Source organism: Chiloscyllium plagiosum, unplaced genomic scaffold (assembly GCF_037043375.1).
Source record: "Chiloscyllium plagiosum isolate Xiang-an unplaced genomic scaffold, Cpla_swu_hap1 HiC_scaffold_44, whole genome shotgun sequence".
Classification (NCBI taxonomy): domain Eukaryota; kingdom Metazoa; phylum Chordata; class Chondrichthyes; order Orectolobiformes; family Hemiscylliidae; genus Chiloscyllium; species Chiloscyllium plagiosum.
Window position 1 is genome coordinate 46,167,520 of NW_028270182.1, and position 14,022 is coordinate 46,181,541.

Here is a 14,022-nt window from a genome sequence, read left to right on the forward strand (position 1 = left end):
TCACTCAAATGCATGTGAGAAGCCTGGTCTGGGTCAGTAAAAGTGGAGAAGATTCCTTGAGTTACTGGGCACATCATCAGAAGGGAGTGATGAACACAGGCGTTCTGTGGATAGGCACAGAAGAAGTTTCAAAGATGGGGGTCAAAACTGCTGAAACCCCACAGTCCAACGTGGAGCACAGGGCAGGATACTGGGAAGTCAAAGAAAATGCAAGCTATGCTTTTTGAACATTGTTTCTAAGCTTCTTAATTTTGGAAGCTGATGATCAGTTTAAATACCAACAAATGGGAGGTATTTAGGAAAAAGACAGACGGAGAGAGACTCAGAGTCAGTGTTGTGGAAGGATGTGTTCACAGTTTGCAGAATGCTGAAGTGAAGACATTTCGATAGCATTTCGTAACATAAGCTGTTTTTTTTTCCGGGAATGATGAATTAATGGGATATTGGTGTGAGGTCAGACAGAACATAGAGTCTCGGAGATGTCCACCACAGAAACAGAGCCTTCAGTCTAACTCATCCATGCTGATGAGATATCCCAAATTAAATTAGTCCGATTTGCCAGCATTTGTCCTATATTGATGTAAACCCTTGCCTTTTCATTCACCCATCCAAATGCCTTTTAAATGTTGTAAGTGTAACAGACACCACGACCTCATTCCACACATGCTCCACTCTCTGTATGAAAACGTTGAGGAGGGCTCTTGTCGGCTGCAAAGGGACTTGGATATGATGCAGAGCTGGGCTGAGGAGTGGCAGATGGAGTTGAACCCTGCCAAGTGTGAGGTTGTCCATTTTGGAAAGACAAATAAGAATGCGGAATACAGGGTTAACGGTAGAATTCTTAGTGATGTGGAAGAACAGAGGGATCTTGGGGTCTATGTTCATAGGTCTTTGAAAGTTGCCACTCAGGCTTGTAAGAAGGCCTATGGTGAATTAGCGTTCATTTGCAGAGGGATTGAATTCAAGAGTCGTGAAGTGATGTTGCAACTGTACAGGACTTTGGTTAGGCCACATTTGGAGTACTGTGTGCAGTTCTGGTCGCCTCACTTTAGGAAAGATGTGGAAGCTTTGGAGAGGGTGCAGAGAAGATTTACCAGGATGTTGCCTGGAATGGAGAATAGGTCGTACGAGGATAGGTTGAGAGTGCTAGGTCTTTTCTCATTGGAACGGCGAAGGATGAGGGGTGACTTGATAGAGGTTTATAAGATGATCAGAGGAATAGAGAGAGTAGACAGTCAGAAACTTTTTCCCCGGGTACAACAGAGTGTTACAAGGGGACATAAATTTAAGGTGAAGGATGGAAGGTATAGGGGAGATGTCAGGGGTGGGTTCTTTACCCAAAGAGTGGTGGGGGCATGGAATGCGCTGCCTGTGGGAGTGGTAGAGTCAGAATCTTTGGTGACCTTTAAGCAGCAATTGGATAGGTACATGGATGGGTGCTTAAGCTAGGACAAATGTTCGGCACAACATCGTGGGCCGAAGGGCCTGTTCTGTGCTGTATTGTTCTATGTTCTATCCTTAGGTAATTTTTAAATCGTTCCCGTCTCACCTTCAATACACGCCCTCTAGTTTTGGGAAAAAATATCCTGGCTATTCACACTATATATGTCCCTCATACACCACGAAAAATCACCCCAAACTACTCACCCTCTCCATATAGCTCAAATCCTGGCAACATCTTGCAATTTTTCCTGACTCCCTTCAAGTTTCAGAATATCTTTATGTTCGGAGGAAGACCAGAATTGAATACAGTACTCTAAAAGTGGTAGAACTAATGTGCTGTACAGCAGCAACTTGGCCTCCCAATTAAAAAGTCAAAGGCAAGCATACCAAATGTCTTCTGCACAATTCTGTCTAACTGTAACTCGATTACAAGGAATTTTGAAATTACACTCTAAGGTCCCTTTGTTCAGCAATACCCCCCAGGACCTTACAATTAAGTGTATACGTCCTGCCCTGATTTGCATTTCCAAAATGCAGCGCCTCAGATATATCTCGACTCAACATCATTTGCTGCTCCTCAGCCCATCAGCCCAACCTGATCAAGATTCCATTGTTCTCTGCGGTAAACCTTTTTTGCTATCCATTACACCATCAATTTTAGTGTCAAAAGAAAACTTAGCAAATACCGCTGCTATGTTGTCATCCAAATGATTTATCTAACAACGTAAACCTTGTGCCTTATAATCCTCATCAACAACTTGCTCATCACTGTCGTCAGGCTCACCGACTTTTCCTTACCTTCCTTCTTAAATTTCTGAATTAATGACAACAAATTTGCAAACCTCCTATCTGCCGACACCTCACCTGTGATAATCAATGATACAAATATCTCAGCAAAGGGCCCAGCAATCCCTTCCTAGCTACACACCGATTTCCCGGATACACCTGATCAGGTCCTGGGGATTTTTCCACCTTTACAGGCTTTACGAACTCCATCATCTCCTGCTCTGTAATACAGGCACTTTTCAAGATGTCACTGCTTATTCCCGAAGTTCTTTAGCTTCCATATCCTTCTGTACAATTCATTCTGATGCAAGGTGCTTGTTTAGTGTCGCCTCTTTCTCCTGTGGTTCTGAACATTGGCAGCCTTGCTGATCTTTTAGTGGCCCAAAACTCTCCCGAGTTATTTTTTGTCCTTAATGTATTTGTACAGGCCCTTTGGATTCTCCTTAACCCTATTTGTCAAAGCTGTCTCATTTCCCCTTGAGGTTTCTCATGTCCGCCGGTTATCCATCGTAGGTATACTCATACTGGCTTTAGACTCTTCTAGACAGTCACTTTAAATCTGGAATTAAGAGGCTGATGACAATGATGAATCTATCTTCGATTGTTGGAAAATCCCATCTAGTTCGCTGATGCCCTTGAAGGAAGCAAACAGCCATCCTTACCTGGTCTGGGTTACATGTGACACCAGACCCTCAACAATGTGGTTGACTCTTAACTGCCGTCTGGGCAATTAGTGATGGGTACAAAATGCAGGCCCAACTAGTGATACCCTCGTCCCATGAACGAATACTGTAAAAACCTCAACTCCTGTTATCTCTACCTGACATATGCTTCCCTCTTATCCGTAACCAGACCCTCAATTTCTCCAGTCCTCCAAAATTCCTTACACCTATCAGACTTACCCTTCACCCTAACAGCGACATACTGCCTCTGGGCCCATGACATTTCATTTTTGAAGGCTTCCCTCTTCCCAGCTTGCCCCACACCTGTGAATGTCTTTTCCAATCCAGTTTGGAAGTTCTTGCCTAATATCCTTAATATTGGCCTTCCTCCAATTTACAACATTATCTTTTAGACCTCGTTCATCCTTTTCCATCTCTGTTCTAAAACTAATGAAATTATGATTACTTGTTCCAAAGTGCTTCCCCATGAAAACCTCAGTCTCCTGCCCTGCCTTATTTCCCAAGGGTAGGTCAAGTTTACGTTCTTCTCTGTGATGGGCAGCATTGGGCAAGCAACTGAAGCTTTATTACTGTATGTATTTCCAACAGAATCTATGAGTCACTGGGCTGAGTCTACTTATAATTTGTCTCAGCGTCATTTTTATTGAGTGTGAGAGAGGGATTGTCTGTACGAGGCCATACTAGTTTCCTGGTGCTATCTTATCGAACTCACCTCATTAACAATCCGCCCCACCCAATGTTTTCCCTCTCATTCGATGCCAGCCCGATTCTCCCACGCATCATGGCTGGAGGTATTCACCATCGCACTGATGCCCCGGGATATTCCGTGATCCCTGGCCCTGTGCCATCTTTAAAATGCCAATCAGCACATGGTTGAGCTTTCTCAGTTTGCCAGTGAGTATGGTCTGAGCTCACCATGCAGCTCAGTGCAGTATCGGCGGTCTGATTAAATGTCCAGCAATGCAGGACAAGCATCAATAGCCTACCCCGCTCTGTCAGTGTAAGGGTCACTCTATTCTCTCTGCTCCCTTACACTCACTGTATATCTGTTATAGTACCGACCCCCGAACAAGGCTCATGCTCCACCGGTCTCACTGCTGCACTTTCTCTTCCTCTCTCCCTCCCAGTTTCCCCTCCACCATACCACCCACAATAATAATATTGCATGGATATAACACTATGTACTGACTCCCTGCGGACACATCACCATTTCCCATACTCCCTCTGCACCAGCATTAAAAGCAGGGCCAACCAGTCCCACACTCCCTTCCTCCCTTTCTCCCATTCCAGGAGGAAAAGCCTGGAATAGGACAGAAAAGGCCATGCCAAGTGGTGGAGTTTCCCAATATCCGTTCCCTCATCAGCCCCCTCCCCTCCAGTAATGTGGACAGGACCCTAGTATGAGCAAGAGAGGACCGGTACGCCTCGTGTGGAGGTTCTGAACGATCCAAGTACCACCAATCGAGTAAGGAGAAATGTTCAGTGAAGGGTAATTCTCACTTTAGACCCACTGGTACTACTGTTTCCCCCGGCACAACTTAGAATCCGTGGCCCTGATGCCATTTCACTTTTATGTCGAGTTGGGGAAAATGGAATCATAAGACCATAAGACCATAATACATCGGAGTGGAAGTAAGGCCCACGGTTTTGGTGGGCAGGAGGGTGAACTCACAACATAAAGTCTCCACCACCTCAAGAGAACACGCAGGCTCCATCCTATAAGTCCTCCTGTAAGTAGCTCAGATATTGAAAGTAAACTGTGATATTTACAGCTCTCCCCACTTGCCCTACCATGTTCAATAATTGGTCCTCATATACATCCAGCAGCTTGTGCTCCTGCACCCCTTTTATAACGTTACAGATGTTTTATATTGTATGTCAATGTTATTCCTACCAAAGTGCCATATCTCACATTGCTTTGCGTTGATGCTCATCTGCCACAAAATAGAACACTACACCAATTTCTCAGTGCCCTTTTGGAGTTCCACACTGACCTCTACACACTTTATTTTCAGTGTATCAGTGAATGTCTCTGTCTCTGCATTAGTGTGTGTTTATCTGTGTGTATCAGTGTGGGGCGAGTCTGGCAGTCTGTGTGGTGTTTAACGTGATGCAATATCCCCCTGCCATGAGTTCTGAGGAAGGCTTACTCGACCCAAAACGTTGACTTGTATTTGTGTTCACAGATGCTAACAGACATGCCGAGATTTCTGTTGCTGTCAGTCTCTTCTTGTCTCCCCATACCACTGTAGAGTTGGGAACGGAGGGGGAAAATCATCAGGGATCCTGGTTAGGAAGGACAAAGGGAGGGTATCAGCTCACAGCACCACCCAAACTGGGAGCACCATCAACACACATACACACACAAACACGCAAACACACACAAACACCTGCACATACCAACACACACATGCACACGCACAAATATAGCTGCACATACTCACATAAAGATACACATACTCACAGCCATCCCACACGCAATCCTATACACACACAAAACTCACACATGCACCCACACCAGACACACAGACACACTCACCCAGACGCAGACAGACACACAGACACACAAGAACACACGAAAAACGATACACACGCCCATGACACACACATACGCATACACTAATGCAGACATATATATACACACAAAATCTCACAACATATATACAGACACGCATACTCAGAAACAGAAACACACACAATCAGACACAGACACACATGCGCGCACACACAATCAAAGAAACAGATACACAGATGACGACACACACCCTGACACACACATACACAGATAGACACATATAGACACGTACACACAGACACACACACATACAGCTGCACAGACATTCACACACAGATACATATGCTCATATCCACTCCCACATACACTTAGACGCACACGCACAAACACACGCACACACACTACACCAGAAACACAGACGAAAACACAGATGCTGACAGACACAGAGACACACATAGACACAGACATACACACGCCAATGACACACACATACGCGCGTGCACACACACACACGCATGCAAGCACACATGCAGACATATATAAACAAATGTATGCAGTCACGCAGACACACACACGCGCGCGCGCACACACACACACACACACGGATACCCGCATAACACACATAGCCAGACATAGCACCAGTTTCCTAATTTTCCCCAACCCCAAATTAACTCAGTTCTAACCTTCCAACTCACCTTCTTCTTCAACTGTACTCCCTGTCCACCTTCCTCCCGACATATTTACTCTACTCTCCGCACCGTCCTATCACATTCACCCCACTTTCATTTAACTGTCGCCTTCTCAGCAACCTTTCCCCAAGCACCACCTCTTCCCATTTATCCTTCAGCCCACTTGGTCACAAGCCTCACTACTAATGAAGGGACTATGCTCGAAATTTCAATTCTCCTGCTCCTTGGATACGACCTGAAATTCTATGCTTTTCCAGCACCACACAGACACACACGCGCGCATACAGACACAGAAACACACACAGAGACAGACACAGACACAATGAAAGCCACGCTTCCCACACACGAAGCCATCCACCCTACGCACACTCACAGACACCCACACTGCCTACACACGGACACATACGCTCACACACAAACACAGAGAACCAGACAGCCAGGCACGCTCAAACAGACACACAGTAATACATACACAGACACTCACGCTTCCCACATGCGAAGACATCCACACTCCCCACATACACAGACGCCCACACTGCCCACACAAGCACCCGCTCACACATAGACACAGACAGACACAGAGAGACAGGCATACGCACTCAAACATGCACACACTCAAACACACAGACAACTACACTCCCACTCGTGCACACAGAGGGTCACACACAGACACACACAGGCAGACATATATACACACTCAAACAGACACGCACACAGATACCCACACTATACACAAGCACACGTATGCTCATATACAGGCAAGCACACTCAGCCAGACGCAAAACTAACGCGCTCGCAGACACACGCAAAAAAACACATGTACATTGACACACGCAGAGACACACAGGCACACAGATACATACTGATATGCACATACACAGGCACACAGAGGCACACACACATTGACACAACCCAGACAGAAAACATACGCTTACGAACCGACAGATAGGCACTCACACACAAACACACAGATATGAACAATCCTCCTACACACAGACACCCACACTCCTCACACACACGCAGAATCACAGATACACACAGACACACAGGCACACACACACAAAACAAAGACACACATTAACACACACAGACACACCCACACTCCTCACACACACGCAGAATCACAGATACACACAGACACACAGGCACACACACACAAAACAAAGACACACATTAACACACACAGACACACAGAAATACCTCGAGAAGTGTACACACAGACGCACACAAACACACAGAAATACACAGAGGCAGACACACATTGACGCACACATACACACACACATACACTTCCTATAAAATGCAATGTATAGTTACTTACAATTCCATATAACCTTACGTGTGATAAAGGATTGAAAAGTCCTAAAACAGACTAGCAGAGTGTGGCATTGAATCACTTTAAACAAACGTAGGACAAACCGAAGGAGAGGCTGGTTGGAAGAGAGGCTTTGAACTTCATTTCCGTGATGCATGCGCAAAATAAAAGAGTTATCATTGCACAGAAGTGCACAGACAAAGTTACAAACATACATACACATACCAAAACTGGATTACACATGGCATGCACAGAGAAACAGATATACACTGAGACACATACAGACATACACAAATTGACAAGCGCGGAGAGAAATGTGCAGATAGATACGTGGACATACAAACCCACATGGAGTCATAGTGTTATACAGGGGGGTTGGAAATAGACCTATCAGCCCATAAACTAAACGCTAACGATAATCTGAAACTCAACTAGCCCACGTTCCTGTGCTTGGACCATATTTTTCCAAAACCTTTCTTATTCTTTTACTTATAGAAATCTTCTAAATGTTGTAAATTCACCCACGTATATCATTTCTCAGAACGTCCATTGCATTTACGAACCAAATGATGTGTAATAAAATGCTCTTCATGGGTCCTGATCAGGTATACACAAGAACATTGTGGGAAGCTCGGGAAGTGATGATGATGAATCTTGATGAGATGTTCTCAGCATCAATAGCCACAGGTGAGGTGCTGGAAGATATGAGATGACTAACGTGGTGCCATTATTAAACAAAGTGGAAGGAAACCCCACGGAAAAATTGAACAGTGAGCCTGACATCAGAGGTGGGCAGGTTGTTCGAGGGAATCCTGAGAGACAAGATGTACATGTGTTTGGAAAGGCAAGGACTGATTAGGGATATTGAACATGGTGTTGTGCGTGGGAAATCATGTCTCACAAATATGAATTTTTTTGTTATTGAAGAAATAACAAAAAGTATTGAAGAGGACAGAACGGTAGACGTGATCTATATGGACTTTAGTAACGCATTCGACAAGGTTCCACGTGGGAAATTGGATAGCAAGGTGAGTTCGCACGGAATAAAGGGAGAACTAGCCATTTGGATAGAACTTGCTCGAAGGTGGTGGTGGTGGTGGAGGGTTGCTTTTCAGACTGGAGACCAGAGACCAGTAGAGTGCCGCAAAGATTTGTGCTGGGTCCACTGCTGCTCGTCATTTATGTAAATAAATTGGATGTGAAAATGAGTGGTGTGGTTAGTTCGTTCATAGATGACACCAAAACTGGAGGTGCAGTGGACAGAGAAAACAGTCACCTCTGGTTAGAACAAGATCTTGATCACATGGGCCAATGATCTGACGAGTGACAGATGGACTTTATTTTATATAAATGTGAGATGCTGCATTTTGGAAAGGAAAATCAAGGCTTGACTTATACATTCAATGATAGGTCCCTAGGAAGTGTTGCGAAACAAAGCGACTTCAGAGTGTAGGTTCATAGTACTTTGAACGTGGAGTCACAGGTACATAAGATAGTGAAGAAGGTGTTTGATATGCTTGCGGTTGTTGGTCAGTGCATTGAATATAGGAGTTGGGAGGACATATTGCGGCTGTACAGAACATTGGTCAGGCCACTTTTGAATACTTCATTCAATTTTGGTCACGGTCATAAAGGTAGGATGTGTGAAAAATGACAGGATTCAGAAAAGATTTGCAAAGATGTTGCAAGGGTTGCAGGTTTTGAGATTTATGGAGAGACTGAATAGGCCGGGGTTATTTTCCCGGAACATCAGCAGTGGAGAGGTGATCTTAGAGGATTATAAGGTCATAATTGGAATGGATAGTGTGAATAGCTAAGGGTTTTTTTTCCCAGGTTAGCACGTTCCAAAACTCGAAGGCATAGGTTGAAGGTGAGAGGGGACTTACTTAAAAGGGATCTAACGGACAACGTTTTCGTATAGAGGGTGCTGTGTATGTAACGAGATGCCAGAGAAAGTTTTGGAGGCTGGTACAATTCCAACCTTTAAAAGGCATCTGCATGGTCACATGAATAAGACGTGTCGAAGCGGATATGGCCAAATGCTGGCACATGGAACTACATTAATGTAGGACATCTGGTCAGTTGGGACGAGCTGGCTAGAAGGGTCTGTTCCTCTGTTGGACATCTCGATGACACTATGGTTTCTATAAAACTTGCTCCTCTCATCTTAAAATTGCGCCGTGGTCTTGAAATCCACAACGCTAAGGAAAGGTCACCAGCCATTCAACATTATTTATACCTCTCATTGTTTTACAAACCTGTATAAAGTTGATAAGGTCTCAAACTTCTGTGCTGCAGTGGAATAGGTCCCAGTGCTTCGAGTCTGTCCTTATAACGTAAAGACTCCATTCCCAGCAACAACCCAGTAAATCTTTTCTGAACCGTCTCCAGTTTAATACTATCCACAATGTGACTGGGTGAACTGAACTGCACACAGTACTTCAAGAGAGAACTCACGAAAGTCCTGCACAACCTGAGGACAATGTTCCAGCTCCCGTACTCAAATATCTGAGCAATGAAGGCCAGCAAGCCAATCGCCTTCATAACCACCCTGCCTATGCATGGTACAATTTCAAAGAAATATACCAGAACACCCAGATATCTCTGTTCTACAACGCTACCAATGGCCCGACATTTAATTGCATATGTCCTCTCCTTGATTGTTTTATCTAATTGTGGTAACTTTTATTCATTGAAATTAAACTCCATCTGCCACTCCTCAGCCCAGTGAGTGATAGTACTGGGGAAGAAAGTCTGGAAAGTGGTCAGCTGACTTTGTTCATTTAATGGTTTTAGGAGGAATGCTGTCACAGGTTAGAGGAAGGAAATAGTGATTCGTGTTTTGTACACAGAAAGATTGTTCTTCCTTCGTTTCGGGTGATCAGTAATATATCTATTCAAAGGTCATTATAGTGCAGAGTGTGCAGTATTTGTATCCCTCATGTTACAGACGACAGATAATCGCCAGTTAAGATGGAAATCATAGCCAAGCAATTAACGATCTTTATAGTTTATCTCCAAGGCAAAGCACATAAACCCAACATCCTATATTTGAGGTGACTACATTTATTATTTAAATAATGACATTCTTTTGGTTGTGTAATTCAGGAAACCAAATGTTATGAATCCACCCAGAGCTGAAAGCTGACATTTAAAATGTGACCCACAATCTGGGCATGGTTTAAGTCATGTGCAGTGGATAACGCCCATGCCTCTGAGCCACAACTCTGGGTTAGATTCCAATACCTGTCCGTGTGTGCTAATTTCTCTCACTCTGGACCAGAAGGCCTGGATTCAGGTTCTGCCTGCCACGGAGATATATCACTGTATTTCGAAACAGGCTGAATAACAAACATTATGTTGCAGCTTTAGGGACTGTTGGCAAGTGGTTGTAGTGTCCCTACCTCAGAGCCCAAAAGTCTAGATTGAAATCCCACAGAGGTGTTTCATAATGTGGCTGAACAAGTTGTTAAAATGATTTTAGAATTGTGATATTATGGAGAAGGAAGAGAAGTCAATATTGAATTTCAGAATTTAGACCCAGGTTTACTGAAAACACAGCCATTCGTGGGAATTGAAGTCACATTTGCACATTTTAGAGGTTTATAAAATCATGAAGACCATGGATAAGATGAATACTCAGGGTCTTTACCCCAGTGTAGGGAAGTCCAAAACTAGAGGACATAGATTTCAGGTAAGATGGACAAGATTGAAAGTGGACATAAGGGGCCATTTCACTCAAAGGTTGGTGTGTGTATGCAAAGAGCTGCGAGACTAAGTGGTGGAGGGGTGTAAAATTACAACTTTTAAAAGGCACTTTGGTTGGATCAAGAGTTGGGAGAATATAGAGGGCTATAGAAAAAATGCTGGAAAATGTGACTATGTAAACTTACGACATCTGGTTGGCACGAATGAGTTGGACCGAATGATCTGTTTCTGTGCTGTACAACTCTATCATTCATTGATCGAATTAGTCATGATCTCTTTATAATCTTATGCAACCGTTTTCACCCTCTGCTGTACAACTAACTTTGATGTCATCCATAAACATGCTCACCGTGTCTTCTATAATTCTCTTCTAACTCATTGAGATAAATGATAACCAAAAATGGATCCAGGACTAATCGCTGTTGAACGTCCCTGGTCACACAGCTCCAGTCCAAAAGACAACCCTCGTCCACCACATTCTGTCTCTTACCAATAAGAAGAAACACACGCACACATACAGACTTACAAAGACACATATGCAGTTCTGTCTTTAAGACAGAGATACGAACATTTTGAATGATAAGGTGATCAAGGGTGACATTGAGAAAGTGGGAGAAGTTTGTTGAGAAATATGTCAACATTGATCGAACAGCAGATCAGATGAACCAAACAGTGTAGTTCTGCACCAATTGCGTACACTGTGTGGTTTACTGCATCGCAAATTTCTACCAAAGAGAGCAGTGAGCTGAGTTTCATAAATAATTAACTGAACAGAGTCAATGTGAATGGGGGATACGTTGGGGGGCTGAATGGTCTATGTCCTTCCTATTGGTTGTGCCCTCATTTACAAAAATATGAGGTTCATCCACTTTTAAATTTTGAAGCTCGCCCATTTAAGATTTAGATAAGGATGTTCGTATCTCCTTAGGGTTGTGTTGTCTGGGGTATCCACAGTTCCAAGGAACAGTGAAGACTGAGTCATTGAAGGTAGTGAAGGCTGACCTTGACAGACATTTGTTGGGCAGGGGAGTCAGTGTTTATTAGGAATAGACAGAAAATGGGCTTTCACCCGCTAGTAGACCAGCCAAGATCTTTACGAACTGAGCAGCCAGTTGGAGCTCCTATCTCATATATTGTTGTCTCATTGCGCCCCTTGAGGCTGCTATGGAGGGAGAGGAAGACCCCATTCAGCCAGTCACCATCACCACCACTCTCAGGAGTTACAAAGGAATAGAATGAAAGCTTTAGTCATAGTGTAACGCAGTTATGCATCAGGGAAACAGACTCTTTGCTTCAACTCATCCGTGACAACCAGATGTTCTAAATTAATTTACACCCATTTGCAAGCATTTAACCCATATTCCTCTAAATCATTCCATCCCATCTGCACATCTTCTAAGTATTGTAATCATACCAGCCTCCATCTGTTCCTCTGGTAGCTCATTCCATACACACACCATACTCCGTGTGAAAAAGTTGCCCCTTAAATCGATTTACATCTTTCCCATGTCATCTTAAAACCTATATCCTCTACTTCTGAACACTCTTACCTCAAAGACCTGGTCCATTGACCCTCTCCATTGCACTCCTGATTTTACAAACCTCTGTCAGGTCATCTCTCAAAGACAATAGTTTACTTTAAAATGTAGTGACTACAGCAATTTTTTAAAACACAGATCAAACAGACAAAAATGAAATTAATGATTAAGATTATTGGTTGTGTTGTTAAGGGAACGCATGTTAATCAGGCTAATAGGAAATCTCCCTCTTCCTCAGTGTCTGTGTAGTGAACGTTGAGCACATGACTGATATTGCAGACCGGTTCTAATGTGGCAGCTGAAAGACAGCATTTTTGACCTGTTAGCGATTCCTTCCAAATATTAGTTTATAACCGGGATCAGTACGAACTCCACCTGATCATCTGACAACAAATTGCCCGAATGGAGGATCACTGAGATCAGAAACAAATCAACAACCATCTGCACAGCATCACATGAGGCCATGCTTCTAGGCTGCTAAACAGGAACAGGGGAGCCCTCGTTAGCTATCAGGAAAATCAGAGTAGAGTTAATTACTTATTTTCAGGTTGGAAAGGTGGAAGTATTGAAATTCTTCAAGGATCAATGTGAGATCATCAATAGTTTAGAATCTAGATTAATAATTTGAAATAAGGGGCTGAATGGATTGGAGCTCACTTTGCTCATACACCAGGATAGTCATTCAACAAGATCTCAAGTGGACACAGAGTGTCTGCAATAATTTGTAGATAGGGCAGAGTCGTGAGCAAACCTTCGGCAACAAAAGTACAATTTGGGTGATGGGAAAATTGTGTTTTGGAGGAAGCATAAAACAACCGGAAATTATATAACTGGAGGAAGAATGCAGAACTCGGGGGTACAAAGGGATTCGTCTGTCCTGGTACATAAATCACGTCAAGCTAGTCTGTAATGCAGCACGTGATTTGGAAAATAAATGGAATGATACTTTTTCTTGCAAATGATTTGGTGACCGATCTTAAGAATGTTTTGCTGCATTTGTGTAGGCCATTGCAGAAACCGCATCTGATGTAATGTATGTGGGTTGTAATTCCCTGAAGTGAAAAACAAATTGCTTTTGAAACTTTTCAAAAATATTTCTCTTTGCTCGTTCTTGGACTGAAAGCATTATGTTGTGATATATTGAAAGTTTAGGCCTGAGAATGAGAAAAACTCTTATTGACCATATAAGATTTTGAGCTTGTGAATTCCTGATGAATATTTTTACTTCTAATAGAGAATAAGACTGGGGAAAGTAATGTAGGAATAAGTTGCATTCATTTAAATACAAATATTGTGAAGATATTACAAGTTTTATTATAAAAGTATATGGGAACATAGAAACACA